We start from the raw sequence: 5,380 nt of genomic DNA on the forward strand, positions 1-5,380 counted from the left end.
TAAGTTCCAGGACGGCCAGACCTGCGTAGTCAAATCCTGTTTCAGAAAACAAAGCAAAGCAACGCAACATGAAAATGGTCTGGTTGGGGATTTAGCTCAGTGGTAGAGCGCTTGCCTAGCAAGCGCAAGGCCCTGGGTTCAGTCCCCAGCTCCGAAAAAAAGAAAAAAAAGAAAAGAAAAGAAAAGAAAATGGTCTGTCACTTTGGACGTATTATCAACTAATGAGCGGCTGTTTCCCTCTGTCTTTACAGTAGCATGAAATGGTGGCACTTGTTCTGTGAATGAGAGACACTGAGATTCAAGATGCTAAGTAACTTGCCAAGAGCTGGCAGATGTCTGCACACTCCCAATCTTTAATCTTCTGTTTCTGTTTTCTGAAAAGGTTTCTCTGTGTAGCCTTGGCTGTCCTGGAACTCACTCTGTAGACCAGGCTGGCCCTCCAACTCACAGAGATCCTCCTGCCTCTGCCTCTGGACTGCTGAGATTAAAGGCATACAATCACACACACACACATACACACACACAAATAAAATGTAATTTTTTCTTTTATTTATGAAGTCATTTGTTTGTTTGTTTGTTTAAAGATAGAGTCTCCGTGTTTACCCTGGAACTCATTATGTAGATAGGTAGATCAGGCTGGTCTCAAACTCACAGAGACCCTCCCTCCTGCCTCTACCTGTGAGTGCTAGGATTATGTGTATGCCCTTGTTGGGCCCATTAAAATATAATTAAAAAAAAAAAAAAAAACCCAAAGGCAACATTTCCTCATCACCAGATTAAGTCGAAGCACAGCATCTGGCTAACAGGGGCAATGCTGAGGGAGGCCAGCCTGGGGGGGTCTGCATTCGCTCTTACAGGCTGAGCTGCCGGGTCTTCCTGTTATCCCAGTCAGAGCAGGCGCATTGGAGAACATCACTCCAAACTTACCTCAGGATCCGTAGGACATGGCTCACTGCAGTCTGCATGGGACCATGACCCAGACCTTGATTAGGAGACCAGAACCTTCTCTATGAAGTAGCACAGGGTATGGTCATGGGAGAAGGCCACTGCGTTGAAGGACAGAGGTGGTCCTGGCTGGGAGCAAGGACATTTGTTCCCGTGGTTTCTTCGAGCCCTTACAGAGGAATGTGTTTGTATACAGACTCTCCTTAAGCAGCCCTGTCCTGTGTCCTTCCGCAACCCTGTGAAGAAGACCTCAAAGTAGAATAGAGATAGTTCACACCTGTATCCCCAGCAGTCAGCAAACTGAGGCAGGAGGATCACAAGCCTGAGGCCAGTCTAACATATTTTTTGAGAAAAAGAATATATTCTTCCAGATTCTGGATTATTATTTTATATATGTCCAATAATAAAATACAGGAGCTCTGTGCGTTTGAGGCCAGCCTGTTCTACACATCAAGTGTCAGGTTAGCTAGGGCCACATAGAGCGTGTCTAAAGGGCCTCCCCCAACACACACAAAAATCTAGTGAATGAACAAGAACACTCTCCCCCACAGCCCAGGATGTGCCTGCAACCCAAGCAACAGAGGCCAGGTATGTGAGACACCAAGTCATCCCAGTCAGGGAAGCAAAGAACCAGTAGTGAGCAGAGCGCTGTGGAAGAGAGCTGCGTTTCGGGTCCTGGATTTGTCGCTGGCCATGCTCGTAGACAGGATGCTATTTCTGGAGCAGAGAAACCTTGCCAACCTAGGGATGTTCAGAGGGATGAGAAGCTCATGTGGGTCAATCCTGTTGCCACTCGCATCCTGGCCACTTTGAGAAATTTCATCTAACTGAGAGGCAAAAAAAATCTCTAATCAGAGATTTAAAACCCAGGCTTACACTTCATTAGTGAGAATGGAGTGAGTGAAGAGCTGGGCAGTTTCCAGGTTAGTTACTGATGGAAAAGCCAGGGGTAGCCTAGGCCTTGAACTCCTGATCTACCTGGTTCCATCTTCCAAATGCCAGCATTGCCGGGCTTTCTCTCTAGCTCTGTGGAATTCGCTTTAGAGAAACCGAGGTCAGTTTAGGAGCTGTGCAGTGTTTTGTTTGTTTGTTTTCTTTGAGACAGAGTTCCACCTGGCCCAGGCTGTTCTTGAACTCATTCTCCAGCTGAAGAGGTCCTCGAACCCCCAATCTTCCTGCTTCCACATCGCTAATGTTTGGATTGCAGGTTTAGTGCCATCACTTCCAGTTCAACCGTAGGAGTTTTATTCATAAAGAACAAAAACCGGAAACACAAATGTCTGTCACTGGCCGGTGGATAAAACGGTCACATTGGTGCCATGCTGTGGAGTAGCACGCAATGGTAAAGAGAAATGCTTTCCTAGGCGTGCTCTGATGCAGGGGAACCTCAGAGGCACCATGATGTGAGGAGGAGGCTAGACACAAGCCTTTTAGGGAATGGGTTCAAGGGTTTCTCTGTGTAGCCTTGGGTGTCCTGGAACTCACTCTGCAGACCAAGCTGGCCTGGAACTCACAGAGATCCTCCTGTCTCTGCCTCCTGAGTGCTGGGATTAAAGGTGTGTGCCATCATTGCCCAGCTCACCAAAAAAATGTAAACGTTTATTATTGTTTTAAATGCGTGAGTGTTTTGCCTGCATATATGACTGTGTACCATTTACATGCCTGGTGCCCAAAGAGGCTAGAAGAGGGTGCTGGGTCCCCTGGACCTGGAATTACAGATGGTTGTGAAGGACCACGAGGGTGGCAAGCACTGAACCTGGGTCCTCTGCAAGAGCAACAAGTGCTCTTAACCACTGAGTCATCTTCAGCCCCGACACGAAACTCCATGTGGTATGTGTGACTCTAGGTAGATGACTGCTTTAGAACTGGCAACTCTCAGAGGCAGGAAACACAGCAGGTGCTGCTGGAGTTTAGAACAGGCTCTGGGCTGGTCACAGGTGAGCTCAACGAAAGTCTGAGAGCATTGTGGGGTTACGGTTGTACACGTTTATAACTTTATTAAAATTCATCCCAGGGGGGTTGGGGATTTAGCTCAGTGGCAGAGCGCTTACCTAGGAAGCGCAAGGCCCTGGGTTCGGTCCCCAGCTCCGAAAAAAAGAACCAAAAAAAAAAAAAAGAAAGAAAAAGGAGAAAGGGGAAAAAAAAAAAAAAAAAACAACTCATCCCAGGGGGTTGGGGATTTAGCTCAGTGGTAGAGCGCTTGCCTAGGAAGCGCAAGGCCCTGGGTTCGATCCCCAGTTCCGAAAAAAAAAAAAAAGAACCAAAAAAAAAAAAAAAACCTCATCCCAGTTGGGACCTAGAGAGATTGTACAATGGTTAAGAACACCGACTGTGGGGCTGGGGATTTAGCTCAGTGGTAGAGCGCTTACCTAGGAAGCGCAAGGCCCTGGGTTCAGTCCCCAGCTCCAAAAAAAAAAGAACACCGACTGTTCTTCCAAAAGGCCCAGGTTCAAATCCCAGCATCCACATGGTGGATGTTACCATCTGTAACTCCAGTTTCAAGAGAATCAATATCCTCTTCTGGCCTCTGAAGGCACATGTAGTTGCAGACATAAATGTAGGCAAAACATCAATGTACAGAAAATAAACAAGAATATGTGAAGTCCTTCCACATAACCCATATATCACAGGGCCCCGTTGAGTACCCATGTTAGGAGTAGATGGCACATTAGACAGCCTTTCCACTTCCTGTCTACAGTGAAGGCTCAGGACTGTCCACATTCCTAACCCAGTAGTCAGGACAGTCCACATTCCTAACCCAGTGGTCAAGCCAGGCAGTGGTGACACACACGTTTAATCCTAGCACTTGGGAGACAGAAGCAAGCACATATCTGAATAGAGGCCAGCCTGGTTTATAGTGAAGTTCCAGGACAGCCAGAGTGACATAGAAAAAACCCTGTCTCAAAAAACAAACAAACAAACAAACCCAACACAGTGGTCTCTAAGTGCAGAGCCTGGACCAGTACTTAAGCGTTCATTAGAAATAAAAACCTCAGGCTGGAGAGTTGGCTCAGTGGTTAAGATAACTTGTTGCTTTTGCAGAGGATCTGAGCTCAAATCCCAGCATCCACATGGTTGGTGGCTAACAACCATCTGTAACTCCAGTTCCAGAGGATCTGTCACTCTCTCCAAAAGAAGGAATAGAGTAAAGAGCTATGACAAGCACCTACTGACAGGATGACTTGCCATCCTCATAGGGGCACTGGCTCATTTTACTGGCACATTTTATAGACAAGGAAACAGAGGTTCTGAGAGGTCAAGAGGCTCTCCAGCTAAGAGACAAAGATTGGAGCCTGGTGTGGTGGCCTGTGACTGCAAATCTAGGACATACACGGCTGAGGAGTAGGAGTTCAAGCCCAACGTAGCCTGCATAGCAAGTTCAAGAACAGCCTGAGCTATATGAGACCTTGCCTCAAACAAAGAAACAGTCTTTCAAAACAACAGCAAATGCTCCGTATTCTGCTGACTCGTACCTGTAATCCTAGCATTTGAGGCACCAAGCTAAAGCCTAGATGTTTGAGGCCAGCCTCGGGGCTGCAAAGTGACAATAAAGCCAAAAACTAAAGAGAGGGTTACAAAGGGGCCAAGATGGATTCTCCACATTTCTTTGAAGCATGAATGCTTTACTACCCCCATGCAAGCCACATCCTCAGTGCCGGACGGAGGCACAGGGAGGGCCAGGAGAATTACAGTAAATACTGCTCCTTCGGGTTTTATCTGGGAACAAAGTGTGGGCATAAAGAATAAACAGGCACAGCACCCTCACCATAGCTCAGTGTTTTCCTCAAGGCTCAGGCTTAGCCCTTTGTTTAAGATTATGTTGTTTACTCCCAAGGGACGGAGGAGTGGGGGAAATTAGAAGTAGCACTTGGACAGAAGCCCAAGAGGTTTCGACTCAGTTCCTAGGGAGCCTGATTGGGGACACACAGAGCTCAGGACTCAGGCATCCTAACCAGGGATAAGGAAGGCCTCTGGGGACCCAGGAGGGCGGGACTGTGGTTTCCAGATGCACTGATGACATAATGTCTGCCTGGCCTGCAGACGCCAGTTCTGCTAGAGTGGCCCTTCTAAGTAGCAGGGCCCTAGGTCTTGCCCTGGGTTTGCCCTGATGCTCAGAGGGCAGGTTTTCTCCCTCACAAAGCTGCTTGGGAAATTGAACCCATCAGCTTGGGATCTCCTGCTTAAACCCGGGGTTGCCCAAGATCCTGACTGCTCCAGGCAGCGTCACCTTCATCAGTCAGCACAGGTGGTTTGCCTGGTCTTCTGTTCTCCACAGACTGCTGGTTCTGCCTTTGTCGTTGTATGTATTTTATTGTTTGTTTGTTTTACATGTATTTTTACTGTGTGTGTGTATGTGGCAAGAACCTTAACACGTGGGGTTGGGGATTTAGCTCAGTGGTAGAGCGCTTGCCTAGCAAGCGCAAGGCCTGGGTTC

Source organism: Rattus rattus, chromosome 8, assembly GCF_011064425.1.
Source record: "Rattus rattus isolate New Zealand chromosome 8, Rrattus_CSIRO_v1, whole genome shotgun sequence".
NCBI lineage: Eukaryota > Metazoa > Chordata > Mammalia > Rodentia > Muridae > Rattus > Rattus rattus.